Raw genomic sequence first — 18,150 nt, 5'->3', positions numbered from 1 at the left:
AGTCCTTTGCAAATAATGAAAGCATAAAAACATGGGGACCACACAAACAGACTCTGATCCAGTAAAATGCAGAAATTCACATTTACCGAAGTTTTCATTCACATACACCTAAATTTATCACTAACAACTATACTGTCAGTTGCATGGCTTGTCCCTATTTCTTACAACCAACAGATTGTACCAACACTGCTTCCAAAAAATGAGATTCCAAGAAAAAATCCTTTTAAGGATTTGAAGAATTCAGCGTAAACCGTTTATACTGAACACGTTTATACTGAAACGTTTATACTGAAGTGCACATAACATGGATCAGTTTCTTCTGAATCTGAATGTACTTTAATTACCCTCACAATCCATACAGTTAGTGACACAAGGTATATTTTACGTACTCTCCCAATGTATGCTTACAAATCATAGTGTGGTATTAAAATATACTAGAAATTGTGAGAACAAAACAGAAATAAATTCTGAGTAGCATATCTGCAGGAAAAGGTATTATGTTATGTGTATCTTTAGACATTTTTCTATGCAGAAATAGGGACAATGATAATGAAGCTGAGTATACCCATAGCTATGCATACACACAATATGAATATGATATATATGCAAATCATGTTGCAATTATGTGCTTATAGAAGGTGCTGATACAAGTTAGCTGCCCCATTTAACTGAAAAATTATTCTTGATCTGGTCCTCCACGCTGTGTTAAGAGGCACCAACTAAAGCTGTTTGGGCTGTTAGGGTTTGAAATTAGCAGGGCACCAGGAACATTTCGCGCCTTAAGATTCTCCATTCGTGAGCACCTCAAAAAGCCTGGGTGCCATTTTTTGCACCTGGCTGACACTCAAGGATTAGTGAAACGTATGTGCTTTGAAGCCTCAAAGTATATGTTAAGAATAGACAATATGTTAAGGAGTTTAACAATAAATAGTGTTTTGAAAACACCAAATTAAACATGTAAAATGTTTAAAGTGTGATATCAACAATGTGTCACTTACATGAATTGCACATTAATTAAAGCTTATCAAAATAATAAAAAGTGTTTCTGACCCTCCACCCCCCCAGTGGCGACTACATTCTTTTGGCACCCACAACCCAGGTCCCAGAAGCCATTTCGCTTCTAGTTTTTCTATCCCAGTTTCTAACACTGGTTATGGTAATATAAAACCCAACTTTTGTGTGGCCTTTTCATGACTATGAAAGTTTTGATTTCCTAAAGATTGAAATAAGTGGAAGATAGAACTTTTTAAAAATTGCTTTCATAACTACAAGGCAATCATTTGTTAACTATTCAAGTGACACCAGTATTACACAAGTAAACTTAAAGTAATTCTGCAAGATGACAACATACAAGCATGTTTGTATCATATCCTGAGCACCAAAGTTTGCAAAAAGTTACAATATAAACTGGGATCAAGTCGCTTTAGAAGAAATATAGATCAAACAACTTTGAACATCACAGACACATTCAGAAATAATTTCCAGAGAGGCAAGTTGTTTTAGTGTGTTGCAGAAAAAACAAAAGAATCTTCTGGTACTATGAAGATTAACACATTTATTATGGCATTAGCTTGTCTGGACTAGTCTACAAGTATATATCTTTGAGGTATTAAGTACACATTTCTATATTGCCTTCATTTTAGAAAAGCATTAAAAACAATCTTACTGCCAGAACAGTGCAGCAATCAAGTGAAGCCACTGAAGGGTGGGTCAAATTAGTACTGCATGAACCGTTTGAATCGGAAGTGAAAACACCCATTGTAACCAGATGAAAGTATACGAGAGGAACTTAAGGTATGCTGAAAGTAGTTACTCAAGAAGCCTGCTAGAATGTAATGCTGAAAGGCTGCTGTCAAGTATCATACGCTTTCATGTTGAAGAGAGTGTAACAACTCATCTAAAATCGTTAAAGCTGAAACGAGTCTAATGCTAGCTTCCCAAAACCCACTTTCATTTAAAACATTGTTTTAAAATATTTGCATTGTTGAAGTTTATAAACACTGCCCCAACTCAAAATTCTGTTTGTGCTCTGATATGTGTGTAAACTGGTATGGGGCTACCAGTTCCTGCTACTTTAAGCTTCTAGGTAACAATCCATCTTGCATCCGGCCCACATCCCCACTTCCCACTCTTTCCAATCGCCTGCATCACCACCAGGCCACACAAGAGTTTATATCCTGCGCTGAGTGCTTTTGCATCTGATAGCAGGTCTGAACCATTTCCCTTCCACATCCTTTTCGGCAGCTAACTGAAAGCATTTCTAAACTAAGCCTATAACCCCCGCCCCCACTTGGAACTCTCTGTTTGATTAAAGTAGGCAGTGTCACTTCAGGCTTGCGGGGTGAACCTCAGAGTGAACCCTCTGGCCACCACTGCAGTGGGCGACCCCAACTCCTCTCTCCTGCTCTAAGGAAGTGTCAGTGGGCCTCTCCACAAATGACAGCAGAGAGGACGAGGAGGTGGCAGCCAAGGCAAATGCAGAGGAGGATGAAGGAGCAGCAGCAGCAGCAGCAGCACAGAGCAGGAAGTGACCCTCAGCATGTTAAATTAAGTAGGCACTGCCCTTTGGTGATCAAATTCTATTAAGACTACAGTATTACCCATTCTGTTTATACACTGTGCAATTGTGATAGTTTTATTTATATTTTGTAAATTTGTAACATTTAAAGTATAATAAATAAATGCAACGTTATTTCACCTCAAGAGGTAGCTGGGTCTTGTCAAGCTGGGAAGGAAGCTCATCTAGGAGAAGAAAAACTGATCCTAAACCTCCACTGTTTTTCAGGAGAAGAAAGAGCTAAGGAGGAAACCCTACACAAATCCAGACTGGAGTCCCTAAGACAATTGGATGGTGCCTTATATACTTCCTTCTGGCAACTCCTGCAGCCACGTTGGTGCCAAACATATTGCTCTGCTTTCCTTTGGATCACCATCAGCGAGGTTGGGGGGTGGGTCTTGTTGTCTGGGCAGCCCAGGACCCCCATACACACTGCCCAGGCTTGCTCCCTAAGGTGGTCACTTGGGGCTGCTAACACAATGGTTTGACTTCACCCCCAGAGGCACACGCCATTATTTCTCAAGACAGATGGATGCTAACATCAATTTCAATTCAGCACTAACTGCTAAGCTACCAATGCAAATAAGCCATTTGAAGAGCTCAAAACCACCCTCCCATCCCCAATTAATCTGAACTTTCATTTGAAAAGGTTATATTCCTTTCTTGCTATGGTGACCCTGACAGCTAGCAACCAACTCATATGAAATGTTCATATTCTCTTCTGAATCATGAGTGCTCACAAAACATACTCAGCATAGAAGGTGTTTGGTTCCAAGTGTGAGACCATTAAGAAATAAAAATTAAGGAGCTTACAGTGAAATTGCTGAAAGCTCAAAGTGCTAACCAGCTTTTAAATGGATTCATGAAATATCATTTGCCAGGTCCAAAAAGAGTAGAATGCGGCAGAGACCCAGAGTTATGCACTACAACAACAACAATTTATTTATATGTCACTCATCTGACTGCCCCAGCCACTCTGGGCAGCTTCCAACAAAAAAACAGTAAAAACACAATACAACATCACACATTAAAAACTTCCCTGAATGCCAATGCTTTCTTGTAGCAAACATATGAGCTTCGATCTTAGATTGGAGGTGCTCGCAAGCTTATTTAGAGCAGGCTTTTGCCTTGTACATGAAACATGATGCCATTCTAGAGAATAATACTTTAATCCACTGAAGGCTGAGGGGGAATGTGAACTGTCTATGCACTTTGGCAGATTATATAGTTCATAAACATTTAAGTGAAGCAGATTGTACACACCACCTAAAGAGTCATGGCTGTGTATTCCATCAGCTGGAAGAGGATCAGCAATAATTTGTATTACAGTGTACCAACTGGAATAAGGGGAAAGAACTGGCACTCATTTCAATTTTACAGTGTATATTGCTCCTATGATGTGTATGAACTCTTGAAGAGCTCATCAATCTTAAGCATAGGACAAAACTTAGAGAAAACTGTTTGCTTTACTACATCTCACACTCCATTCCTGCTTTTACTTGAGTGCAGGGACAACTACTGCTGCAAAATGCCAGGCGTTTCTTTACAGCTTCCTTGGCAACCACAGTAAGAGGAGAACTTGCTGATTTACTCTGTAATATCTTTAGGAGACACTCGGGGCAAGACACCCTATTTATATTCATGTCAAGGGATTATACCAATGCAAAAATGCTGAGAAAAAATGAACTACTTCCCGTTGGGCTATAAAGGGGTGGCTTACAAAAGCAGATATGAAATGTAGAAAACAGAATCAGTTCCTTTAACTGCATTTTACTCAGTTCCAGTTGGTGGAAGGAAATCTTCTCCACCTCAAACCATGGTGATTTAATATTTGCATTTCCAAGCTCCCAGAAATCTTCCTAAGAAACAAAACAGTTTTTACTTCTGAAAGATTGCTAAGACAGCTGCCAGTAAGCAGACCAGGCATCTGTTCACATTCTTACAGTGCTGCTGAATACAACCACAGTCCCTTGCAAATAGACAAGAGACACACACTTCAAAAGCATCAAGGAAAACAGATGCACTTCAACAGCCTTCATACCAGATCCTTCTCCCCAATAACTTTTAGAATTTGAGAAAAATCTCGAATTTATTTTCATCCATTTCCAAGAGCCTATTTTGCGCTTTCCCTTGAAGCCGATCTAGTGATAAGGAACCCTTCTACTAAAGGTAAAACAAAAAAGATTCTAAAGAGGAGAACCTGGGAGAAAGTTCCCTAAAACTCAAGTTTTTGATCCTTATTATGTAGTCAAAACTATACTATCCACAAAAAAGAGGGGGATATCATCAAGCTTGAGTGAAAGTGCAAAAATACAAAAAGGTATTCTATTTTTTTAAAAATGTGGGTCCCACTTGCCTTATTCTATCTCAAATGAAAATTATTCCCTTTGAAAGGGGAAAGGAATTCCAAAACTCAAGTCATTAGTGTGACTAATGAGTTATATGATCTTGTTGACTGTGTCATACTGAGTTTTAAAATGATAGATCAGGAATTATCAAGGCAAAACCTGAGATGGCTGGAAATTCCTGAGGTGCATCATCACACAACGGAAGAAGACTTTGGTACAATCAGCTGGCCGTTACTGACATCATGCTATCTAATCCATCTCTGGATATTGCTAAATTCTTTGCCGTGGCACTTTCCTTGTAGCAAGGAGTTCTATAGCTCAGCTTTCCTTAAGCTCAGTACAGACATCTGCCCTGGAGATAAGGTACAACCTCTACATTTGGGGCAAAGTTTGCCAATCCAAAGTCTGATTCAGAGTAGGAGAATGCTTTTCCTTTTGTGCCCCCCCCCATCCCTACGTGCATCTCAAAGTATTTTACCCATCTCCTACAATTTCTTCTCCCATTCTCCTTTCAGACTCAACTTGTACTGTAACCCTACCCCCCAAAAATTACCTGTTTGTTTCATCCAGTGGCACTGAGACCCACTGGCTGATCCTGGTCAACTGTTTCAGAAACACTGTTCTGGGTAATCTGTAGATTCTTCAGAACTTTATTTAGCACTGTGGTCTAGGATATTTGTTTTTGCCAAGGGTAGGGAACCTTTTCCATTCAAAGGGCCACATTATGGCAAACATTCCAAGGGCCATGTGCCAGTGGTAGGCATGGCCACACACAAACATCAGTCTCCATCCTGGCCAGAAAGAGTTGTTTTCTCAGTTCAATGACACGTTCCAGCAAAGAAAAATCACTAGAGGAGGGTGCGGAGAAGGACCAATGAGGGTGTTTGGCCAGGGTAGAGTCCCAAGAGCCAAGTCAAGAGGGATGCATTTGGCCCCTGGGCCCAAGATTCCATACACCTGAACTATACTGCTAATATGGTTAAGTGGGTAAAATTCTGGACTAAGACTAGAAGTTAAGATTCAAATGCCCACTCGATCATGAAGCCTGTTGTGGGCCAGCTGCTCTCTCTCAGCCAAACCTACCTCACACAATTGTTATGAGGGAAAAAGTGGAGAGGGAAAAGAAGACCTTGCATGCCACCTTCAGCTCCTTGGGGAAAAGGCAGAATATAAATGTAAAACATGTAAGTTGGTTTTAGCTAAATGTACACTTCCCCAAAATAAATAATACCTTTGTCTTGAAGAGATGCTTTGATCTATTTGAACTGACACTAATTAGTATAGCAAGAACACACTCAGTAGTTCAGCAATTTCAAGAGACATACAGTTCCTTATGTTTTAATTTTGCAAGCCACCCAGAGGACACTGTCCTGGGGGTGGCCTAGAAATCTTTTTAAATAAATTAATATTTTTCTGCTGATCATTTGCATTTGATGTTGCTGCAATAACAGAATACGACAAAGCTTGAGGAAGTTAATAAATCTATTGTGAATGAAACAGAAATCTTACTTTTATACAGGGTTAGGCTTCAAGGGATCACTCTGAGCAGCAACTGTGAATCCTTAATTTGGGATTGCACACTTCTCAAATCATCAAGTCAAAGCTCAATGGTGTGCGCCTGCACCACATCATGTAATCAATTATGGGGGCGAGACTTACCTGCCCCTCCCTATTTTATTCAAGTTAGCTGACTGAAATGAAAAAAAGCACTTATAATGAAATCTTTTCTATTTTGACCTCTCCATCTGAAATGAATGCAATATTGCCAATACAAACACACACACACACGCCTTGAACATCCCCATTAATACTGGGCCACTACACTGTAATCATGGTCAAGCATCCAAGAACATTCTCAGACACATTAATTGTTATCTTGGTATGGAAGCAATAAAAGTGCAATAAAAGCACAATGGGCTATAATCAATGTTAGTCATATTCCTGAGTAAGCCTATTGATATTAACGGGCAAGACCTAAGTTAGTCTATAATTTTAAATGGCTCTACTAAGAGAAGACAACTCCATTTGGCTGCCAAATTTCTAAATCTATAAATTCAATGACTATTTTAGAAAACAAACTTAGATCACAGTATGCAAAGCAAGTGTGCCTCAGACAGTTGCCACTAGGTCTAAGGCAGGCATGGCAAAACTTGGCCCTCCAGCTGTTTTGGGACTACAACTCCCATCATCCCTAGCTAACAGGACCAGTGGTCAGGGATGATGGGAATTATAGTCCCAAAACAGCTGGAGGGCCAAGTTTGACCATGCCTGGCCTAAGGCAACAGCTGTGGCTCATAGGACCAGTCTGGTAAACTAGGAGAGCAAACATGGAAAATGCATCCAAAAAGTTTGAACAGAAAGCAGCTGCTTCAGGTATCTATACTCTTCCAAACTTCCTTATCACCTAATTTCTTGTAACATCCTAAGTCTACTATTCAGATGGAGCCTTTCTTCCTGTAATTCCACATCCAGCCCTTACGTGTTCATTAGTTTCAGTTTTCCTGTTTGAATATTTGGTATATTTATGGAATATGCTTTTAAACTGTGTCATAATGACCCTCATTTATAAAAGCTGAAATGTGCCATCTTTACTAAGGGCAAGGCAGACAACAAGAAAAGAAAACCACCTGATTAGTGCATGGTGCTTACTAGCTGAATGTATGTTCAAAATGAGCACACAGTGGCAGTGCCTTTCAGTCTGGCAGGGACCAGTAACTTGGGACTATACACTACAGAACAATAGTTACTTTCCTCTGAAAATCTGAATATTAGAGAAATTCTGAACAAAGCCCTTATACCTAGACATAATGCAACAGTAACAATTTGAAGTATGATACGCATCATAGCACAAATGGACCACTATGAAAGTAGCTCAGTGCTTGGGACTGGCCCTAACAGTGCAGTAGAGGTTAGCAAATTATTCTAATTAATCAGAACCTATAAAGAAGAAGAAAAGGGTTCATTCAAGTTGTGGCCTCCACTATACATGGTAGCGATAACTGAATAATTATTTGCTTAGCTTCATCAGACAACACTTTCCCATTAAACCAAAATCTGAAATTTTGGTTTGAAATGAGTTTCCATTTCTGGGTTGGCGGGCAAGCACTAACCATTGTTTGCCATTTCAGCTGTCACAGCAAGACTAGAATGCTGACAAAGTTCACAAACAAAAAGGCTTGCTATAGAGGTATTACAGTATGCAAGAGAACTAGACTAAATCCTAACCACTAATATAGAATTCCACATGGCAGAAACCTAGATAGTGGGTGAGTTAGCTTCAAATAAAAAAAGGTAAGCTTAACTTTTAGATCAAACTCAATGTACATAGATTTCAGTTTATATTAAATGAATTACACTTCATAGGTTAAAAAAAGGACCCAGCTGAAAGTTTCAGCCTTCAGTGCGAAGGATGTCCCCGACAGCAGGCATGTCCGACCGGTCGATCGCGCGGGGGGGGGGGGTGTCCCTGGTCGATCGCCATAGTGTTCCAAAACACATACACACAACAAACGTCTGGCAATGAGAATGGGTAGATCACAGCAAGTCTTTTTATAGTGTGAGCAGATCGCAGTCTCTTGGGAGTTGGACATGCCTGCCCTAGAGGGAATACTAATAGTGGCTGGTTTGATAAGTGGGGGCATGCATAGCTGGGTGTGTGATGCGTGTGCAGACTGCAGACTGCCTTGTTCGCCCAACACAAAAAATGTGGGTGCTGCATACTGTTTAGATAGCCTGATAGTTTGTGGCAGGAGTTAGTGGCTGTGACACCAATGAAGTGAGGAAATGTAAACATGAGGTCCTGGAAGTGAAATTTAGGCTGCTAGGTAGGATGTTGAAAGCAAGGACCTTCTGTTTTCTCTGAAATGCTACCCATTCCAAATGTAAGGCCAGCAAGACAGGCAGGCACAGGATGAGAGTCAGAAGGGGCATGTTATAGCAGTACAGAGAAGCTAAAGCATGATAGGCTAAAACACAAACACCAAATACATCTGAATAGAGGCACTATATGGAAGTGTTAATGCTAGAAGTCTCTGAGCCAAGGTGGGCAAGCTGGAGTGCTTGGTCTTAGAGCATAGACATAGTAGCAGTAACTGCTAGAGTGCAGTGCAATACATTTCCACAGAGCTCACAGCATCTGCCTTTGCAAATACATTACACAAGCACAGCTGGTATAATGGGATTGCAAGTTAAAACAAATAAGTCAAATGGCGTGCAGCTGGACCATACTGGGCTTGAATAAATTCCAGAGTATATGCCTTGTCTGGGAGCTATCCAGAATTGGAGTGTAAGCTCTGGCAGGAATCCCACCCCATAAGGTCAGTCTTTCATGCTGATTCTTCAAAAACCTGACTGCAAGCTGCACTTCCACTTGCAATATCTCTTTTTTAGCTTTCTCTCCCCCACCCCCCACCCCCCCCGAGCCTTGCATTAACAAGAGAAGGTTACTGGCTGCTGCTCAAGCCTGTTTCTGTGTGAATACTTTACTTTGTCAAAAGTATCCCAACTGCCTGCTACGGCTGAACCCTGCCTTTTGTCATGTCCAGCATCCTTCTGAGTATCCTAGAATTTTGGAACACTACACAAAAAGCAAATGACCCCATCAACAAATATTCAAAAAACATACTTGCTTTTACTTCCTTCAAGAACCAGTCACAACCTGATACCACACTTCTGCTACATATTTGCTTTCTGCAACTTGAACACAAATTCCAGCTCCCATTCCTGTTGTGGTCTTTTCCCAAATCTTCTGCTTGCATCCCATGGGGCTGGTAACTCACTGATTGCCTTGGCTGGCAATGTTTTGAATTTACCTACATGTCTCCAACAGATCCTGGCAATGTATACTTGCTTTATAGAAAGGATTCTGGACTTACATGTTTCCAAAAGAAGCAGCTTCACCAAACAGTAAGCATCTTTACAACCCTTTGTGCGGGAGTTGGGGGAAGGAAAAGATGCACTTACCCAACAGATTTGAATGACAGTTTCAAATGACAGTTTCGCTTTGGAGAACAGTTAAGAGAGATGATTGGCAAAAATGTAAGCAGGCAGCCTTTTATCAGGTGGATTCAGATTATAAACTTAAGGTGTTGGTTGGTTCCGATCCATAAATCACCACAGGGATGTGTGCTAAGTCCCTACCTGTATTCATTGTATACATATGATTGTGTATCATCTGACCCATCTACTGCAATTATTAAGTTCGCAGATGACACCACCATAATGGGTTTAATAACAGGTGGAGACGAATCAGCGTATAGAGGGGAGGTCCAAAAAATATCTACATGGTGCCTAGGGAACAACTTGCACCTTAATATCAGCAAGACAAAGGAGATGGTGTTGGACTTTCGGAGGAAGAGAGGAGAACTAGCCCCGCTGTACATCGGGCAGGGCTGTGTGGAGAGAGTCTCTTCCTTTAACTTCCTAGGAGTTTATCTCAGTGAAGACCTTACTTGAAAAATAAATACAACCCAGGTGATTAAGAAAGCACAACAAAGACTCCATCTCCTCAGGGTATTGCAAAAGAACGATGTCAATCAACATTTGATGATCTCCTTCTACCCGTCAACAATAGAAAGTGTCCTTTCATACTGCATCACGGTGTGGTATGCTGGTTTGACATCAACTGATAGGAAGTACCTACAGAAGGTGGTGAATACAGCACAATATTATGGGCTGTCCCATGAATTCGCTGGATGAAATAGCGGAAGAACGTTGCCTCAGGAGAGTGAGGAAAATTCTCAGGGATGATTCACACCCTGGCCAGCAATTTCTTGATCTCCTGCCCTCAGGCAGAAGATATAGAAGCATGATTAGCCGCACCAACAGGGTAAAGAACAGCTTCTATCCGTGGGCTGTTAGGCTGCTGAATGAAAAGATAACAACAGGGCAACTGACTTTCGGGTTTGGTGGATGTGCATCAGTAAACGAGGGGAATTAAGACTAAGAGAGCTGTGCTCGTGTAATCTCACTGTGTACAAGTTGTACAAGTGACAATCAAGTATTTCAATTCAATAAATGCCTGCACCAACTCAGAGGCATTTTTAAAAAAATCTCTAGTTTACAACTGCCATGTGTGAAACATGTTCCCATTCATCTTGCTAGAGAAGATACACAATGCTCAGAGAAAGCAGACTTCCTTAAAGAAACTGATGCTCATTTTACATTTCAGTTAGGTATTTTTTTCTAAGCACAAGCTCATATTTTAACATATGTGGTAAAGTAGTCTAAAATGATACCAGAAAATACCTAGTTTATAGTTTTTAAACTTTTGTGAATGTTGGAGATGCTTAAAGTACTGTTTCCTCGTCTTAAACACAATTTCCTTATTCCAGGGCAGCAAATATGGTATTCTCCAGATGTTGTTGGAATTTCTCTTCTGTCGATCCCAGCCAGCACAGCCAATGGTCAGGGACCATGGGAGTTTTAATCCATCAACAACTGGAGGGGACTTCATTGGTTACACCTGCCCATAAATTCACCTTCAGCCTTTCCATATAATGGCATGCTAGACTTTATTACAGACACCTTCATTATTTCTGCTAACAGGAACCCTTCTGCTGACTGCCTGTCTGTTCTTCAAACAAATCTACAATCCCCCCTGCTTACAATAATATTCATTTCTTGGATGTCTCATACCTTAATTCCCCCTGCCCAAATACCTGTTCAAGAACATGGATCAAATATTGATACTGCACTACATGAATATTCATAACCAATTTATATCCTTTTTCTGTCCCTCATAAGCACTCTGTACCACAACTACATGTGCTACTGAGACACTGAGGCCTGCTGAAGACTAAAGTCTCCCACATTTGCTGTAAAAACCAATTAAATTTCTAACAGAATGATTCATACCCTTGCTTACAAGAGACCTTCATAAAATGGAACAAGCAGCAGCTTCCAAGAGAAGCTGAAACACATCCAAGTAAGTAACACTACCAGCACAAACTAATTCATTGGAAAGATCTATGATATACTGGAAGACCATAAGATTCAATATGCAAACCATTAAGAACGGTCACAGGAAAATAGGAAAATAGAAAGAGCTTACGAACCTTCCCGCAGGCTGTGGTAAGAATCCTGACTCAAGCTTACATTCTTTTGTTCCTTTGACACAATCTCTGCAAATGGCACAATCCCACCATAAGCAGGCTGGAGGGTTTTGGTTTTGTCCAACATGCTGAAGAAAATCCCAAGACCAAAATGTCCCTCAGACCTCTGGAGAGCTGTATAATCCTCAGGAAGGGACTTGTCAGAATAGGTTGCACAAAGACGCTTGTGTAGCCTTACTCTCAGCTACCAGCCAGTTTCATTAACACTGGATTCAAAAAGAAAAAGGCCTACACTCCCCCAAGAAGGGGTGTATGTACACACACATTGTAAGGAGCTAGGGAGTACTGAGCCTCACTCACGGCTGTGCACACTGACAGATGGATGGATTCCTTCATGAAGCTGCTTGCAGCAACAGCTAACCTCATTCACCCAAAATAGTAAAGCAGTTGGTTTCTCTACTCAGACCTCAAACATTTGTCAGGCAAGCATCATCATGTAATTTAGTTCCTGCCCTCTCCTCCTCATCTCCACCGCTGAAGCTTAACTGCTGTGCTCACAAAGATTATTTTTTTTGGGGGGGGGTCTCTGGATCAGTAGGCACTGAGGCATCCATTTAACCAATATTCAATTATAGTATACACAGAAAAGGTGCTGACTAACACGAGAGACAATTCTCTGTGCATTAAAGACCAAAATACAGTCATACCTCAGGTTGAAGTAGCTTCGGGATATTTTCGGGTTGCGCGCTGCGGCGACCCGGAAGTAACGGAGCACATTACTTCCGGGTTTCGCCGCTCGCACATGTGCAGATGGTCGAAATTACATCATGCGCGTGCGCAGACGCGGCGAATCACGACCCGCGCAGACGCAGGTTGCGTTCGCTTCTGGATGCGAACGGGGCTCCAGAACGGATCCCGTTCGCATCCAGAGGTACCACTGTAACTGTATCACAAGGAGTGGTTTAGTTTAACCTGTCTGCTCCATTTCTGAAATGTCAGAATAAGGGCAAGACCTTATTCTGGTTTTCAATGGTTAACAACTGTTAAATACTACAGTACAGTGGAGCATTGTGTCAGAAAAACATTAAGAGAATGCATCTCCATTTTATAAAAGACTATCATGAACCTCCAGCTGCTTGCTACCATTCACTGCAGAACTAGAACTTGCAATAATCAAGGAGAAAAGATTTTTCAACTCTTAGCACTTCTTGATCAATTTGATTCTGCTTTCCTCAAGGAGGCGAGTATGTCCCCCCTAGGAACATTGAAGGCTTTCTTATACAGTGGTACCTCGCAAGACGAACGCCTCGCAAGACGGAAAACCCGCTAGACGAAAGGGTTTTCCATTTTGGAGGCGCTTCGCAAAACGAATTTCCCTATGGGCTTGCTTCGCAAGACGACAGCCCATAGGGAAATCTCCGGGACAGCGGGGAAGTGCAGCGCATCTTCCCCACTGTCCTCGGACCTCCTCCGAAGCCTGGCGGCAAGGCGGGGACACCTCCTCCCGCCGTCGCCGGGCTTCGGAACGATGCCCCGATGCCAGCGGCGGGGCGGGAACGCCTCCCCCCGCCGCCCGGACTGTCCCCGGACCTGGTCTGAAGTCGGTTTCCCTAGGAACGCATTAATTGATTTTCAATGCATTCCTATGGGAAACCGTGCATCGCAAGACGAAAAACTCGCAAGAAGAAAAAACTTGCGGAACGAATTAATTTCGTCTTGCGAGGCACCACTGTACAGAGTCAGACACTGGTTCATCTAGTTATTTCTCTACGCTGGTTAGCAGAAGGTATCCAGGGTTTCAGACAGGAATCTCTACCTGGTTATGCTAGGACCTGAACCTAGCCTTTTTGCATGCAAAGCAAGTATTCTGCCATTGAGCCACAGCCCTTCCCCTCCCTCTTGCCACAGCTAGTGAAATCTGGCACAAGTTGAAAGAGAGCCATAGGGTCAGTTAGGTTAATTCTTGCTCTAATACTAGATACCCTAGATCTAAAGGACATATAATAATGCATCTTCTTGTCTTGAAAATATTCAAGGAAGGAGATGACCGGCAGAATCCGTGACCTGGGAGAAGAGAGGATGGAAGAGGACTGGAAGAAATTCAAGATTTATCTAGAAAAATATTGTAATTTGATTGAACGTTAAGCAGGATGCTAGATTATAAATAACTGAGCACCACTAAATTAGATGATATGGGATGACAAGTGAGATTGAGAGAATATAAATTTTATTAACTATTACATTATAAATAAATAGATGGGTTATAAGAATGCAAATAAGGTGATGAATTGCTGGCAACAGCCTATAATGATGAAGGTGGGAGCGGGAGACGTGAGGAAGTCCAAGGAAGATATGAAAATATGTTATGACATTTGTTTTATTCTGTACTATATTTTATTTGTATTTTAAACTATAATAAACATTTATTAAAAAAAAATATTCAAGGAAGATCCCTTCTCTTGGTTAGGTCTGATACAAAAACATTTCAATTTCTTTGCAAAGAAATGTTGCAACGAATAATTATTGCCTTATAGGGCAAAAACAGCTTAATATTTAGAATATTTCACAGATAAAAACATTACAACATGCAGTCCCACAGGAAAGAAAACTGGAATAGCACTCCTAGTCCTACTCCCTATAGTGAAAGAATTGCACAATTTTCATCCTAGGAATTAAGAGGTCTCTTGGATGTTATTGCTGAGCAAGGACAAAGCTTCAAAAATCTAGAATGAAGTCCACAGAGAAATTCAAGACTTCTCCAAATGATTGCACCCAGATTACTATGGAACACAAAAGGGAATATAAATTCAAAGGCTTCACTCTAAATCTACCTTTACAGGGATTACATGATAGTTTAGAACAATTTGGTACACAGACAACCTAAACAAGGGGTGTTCCCAAGATGTCACTTTGTGGAGACAATTACTTTCAGAGCGATTGAGCAAAACTTCAAAGTATGCAGCACATTGTACATGCTGCCCAGAGCGTAGAGCTTATCCTTCCAGGCAACTGGCTGCAGCTGCTCAAGCAGCTCAGGAGTTTCCTAGCCATGATGGACAGAGAAACTTCAGTTGCAGTTTCTCTCAGGGCGCAGGGAGTCAGCCAGCCTGGGAATCTGGATCCCTGCCCAGCTGCCTAAAGGCCCCAAGGCAGTCCCTGCCCCCACAGTGGACCTGCATACACACAGGATATACTACCACCCTCACTTTTGACAGAGTTTTAAAATAACATGAACTGTAGATGCAGCAGGAATAGCCGCTGCATGCTGGAAAACCTATCAGATGACGTCAAAGCACATTCTGAGCTCTTTCCACACCTCCAGACCTCCCCACTTCCTTTTCCATATCAGTCTCTCATTACCTCACAAATCTGAGGGCACTGCACTTTAAATATTTCAACTGCCAAACTGTACTCTAAGCACCAAGAACCAGATTACCATTCCCTTTCAACAAATATGAAAACGCATCCAAGATTTAGCTCTGCCTCTGTGGCAAAGTACATCTACTACATTTTTATGTTCCAAATGTGTGTGCCAAGGCAACAAAACCCTTAGCAGATATAAAGACACAAACGTAATTTGAATGCTTCATTTACACAGAAGCAGAGACTACCCTCTTGCCTCCCCGGAGCCTCAATTGACTTATTTCTATAGATGCCCAATACACACTCTGAACTATGCCAACAGTCTTGATTTAGCTATAAATTCAATACCCTCAAGAGAGGGGCTAAAAGGCCAGTTCAAAATTAGGCCCCACGTGGTGGTGCTGAAAAACCATTTTGGTATTGTAGCACAGGCCTTGTAGCATTTGAACTCTGTGGCTATGTGGCAGCCTGTCCATATGGAAACTGTCTATGTGGCAGTTCTATGAATTCCCAACAGTTGTTATCACCTGGGGAGTCACGTGGTTTTTAAAAAAATGATTTCAAAGTTACAGCTGCAGCAGCCATGCAGATGCCACATTTGGGGAGGAGGGGAAAACATATCAGCCTTCACGTGAATCGACCCTAGCATTAGGGAGATGGTAAACGACTAAACAATAACAAATCTCCTGTTTAAAAATATATCACAAAACATGGAGTAAAGAGCTCTACCAATTTCAAAAGGAAATTTGTCCTCCCTCCCAAATTGCAGTAGAACACGGACAGGCGACCCTTTGGGGATCAAGTGCTACATTCCTGTAGTAGAAAGCAGTCTGGGACTGCATACTAGCAGCAGGTGGAGCTGGAGTCAAAAGTGTGTGCGCTTGCGCTCTCTCTCTCTCTCTCTCTCTCTCACACACACACACACACACTCCCTCCGTAATCAAGACCACCCGGCACCCTCTCACTACCTTGTTCCCATCTGGCCTCCACTGAGCCCCAAACCTGCCCAGCCCTGTTTCTTCCATCCTGCCACTGAAAAGGAGGGAGATTGTTTCCTGCTAACATCAATGGGCTTCGGGCTTACAAATTCCCTTCCTTCTATTTCACATGTCAAAAGATGACCAAAACTTTGGCTTTGAATTTAAACCAACCATAGTTTTCTGTGACATCAATTTAAGAAACTGAAATTTGTTTAAACTACGGTTATTGGGAACAGTCCAGGTATCAAACTGTGGTTTCCATTCTTGTAGAAACAAACCACCATTTCTGAGTTTGGTTTGTTTAAAATCAAAAGCAGCAACTTTAGATAGCTTCCTCCTGTATGCAAAACTGGAGAAGGAGCACACAAGCTCCTTGCAGACTTGTTCATGTAGTGGGAAACCATGGATTTTCTTTACATCTGAACCAGGCCAGCAGATTCATCTAAGAAAGCCATAATGACCCAGACTGGGCAGGAACTGAACCACAAATTGTACCAGAAATTGTTACCCACACATAGTGATGCTCTTTATGAAAGCATCATAAAGAAAATAAGCTTGACAAAAGAGAATTCCAGCATCAGACTCCATCTTTACTGAATTTACTGCTTTCAGGAAAGTTATAAAAGGTGGCAGTTGCATACAATAAATGTTTAAAACTAGTGGGCCAGTTTTAAGGATTTTGTGAAGTACCAACATTTTCTGGAGTACCACCAACATTTCACAGGCCTACAACGTGGAACAAAGTAAACTTTTTTTGCCTCTGTCACTCAATGTCAATAGAAATTTCATCCAGCTAAGCTCCTGTTGATACAACGACCTTAAAGAGCAGCCAAAGGATGAGGCATCTACAGATCACTGTGACAAGTTTAGTTTGTACTGTTCTACACTGATGAAATCATTCAAATATGATTCATCTTGAAAACTACAATTACTACTGCAGCCACACCAGAGGTATTAGAAGCAGCCAACTGTCATAGCAACTTGGATCAATTTAGTATTGTTTCCCTCAAGGATGTGGAAATAGTATTTGGGATTGTGAAGGATACTGTATGTTCTTTCAGATCCATGCCCATTACAACTTAAAAAGTAAGAGTGAGCTGCACAGAACTTCAGTTAAAGCTAACTTTGCTTTGTTGAATGAGAGAAGTTATTTACTGGGATGAGATAAGGCACTGCTGTGCTCTAGTTGGACTTTCAGACACGCTACTGAGAAGGTTGCCATATAGATAAAGAACATCTTCAGTGTTCAAGCCAATACCCAATATCTTAAACTGCTTTACTTTATACAACATTTTAAGTTGCACATCTTCCTCTACAGAATGTTCTATATCCTCCTTCGCTGTATTTCCCTTTTCTTCAAGAATGTTCTTCACCGCATAGTTCCGTAATCTTCAGCCTGATTCTCCTTTGGGTATTACCCACAAGTTTCCTAATTTTATATACCAATACACTTTCTCATTATGTATAGTGCCTTCTGCGGGAGCTCACTCCTTTGTGCGGATTCGAACCACTGACTTTCCGCTTTGCAAGCCCAAGAGGCTCAGTGGTTTAGACCACAGCACCACCCACACTCTGTCCCAGCTTCTGCCAACCTAGCTGTTCAAAAGCATACTAGTGCAAGTAGAAAAATAGGTACCACTCCGGCAGGAAGGTAAACGGCATTTCCGTGTGCTCTGGCACTCATCAGAGTGTCCTGTTGCTCCAGAAGCAATTTAGTCATGCTGGCCACATGACCCGGAAAGCTTTCTGTGGACAAACACTGGCTCCCTCGGCCTGAAAAGTTAGATGAGCACCACGCCCCATAGTTGCCTTTGACTGGACTTAACCGTCCAGGGGTCCTTTACCATTAC

General features: G+C 41.6%; 1 protein-coding gene across 3 annotated transcripts in view; it reads right to left on the bottom strand.

Annotated features, from left to right (window-relative positions):
* The window catches only part of MRTFA (myocardin related transcription factor A), an 83,543-nt gene that overhangs the window by 30,763 nt on the left and 34,630 nt on the right, over positions 1-18,150 (bottom strand). The window lies entirely within an intron of this gene.

The sequence above is a fragment of the Podarcis muralis genome, chromosome 10 (assembly GCF_964188315.1).
Source record: "Podarcis muralis chromosome 10, rPodMur119.hap1.1, whole genome shotgun sequence".
NCBI classification, from domain to species: Eukaryota; Metazoa; Chordata; class Lepidosauria; order Squamata; family Lacertidae; genus Podarcis; species Podarcis muralis.
Note: the sequence above shows the minus strand (reverse complement) of the source record. Positions and strands in the feature narration are given on the sequence as shown.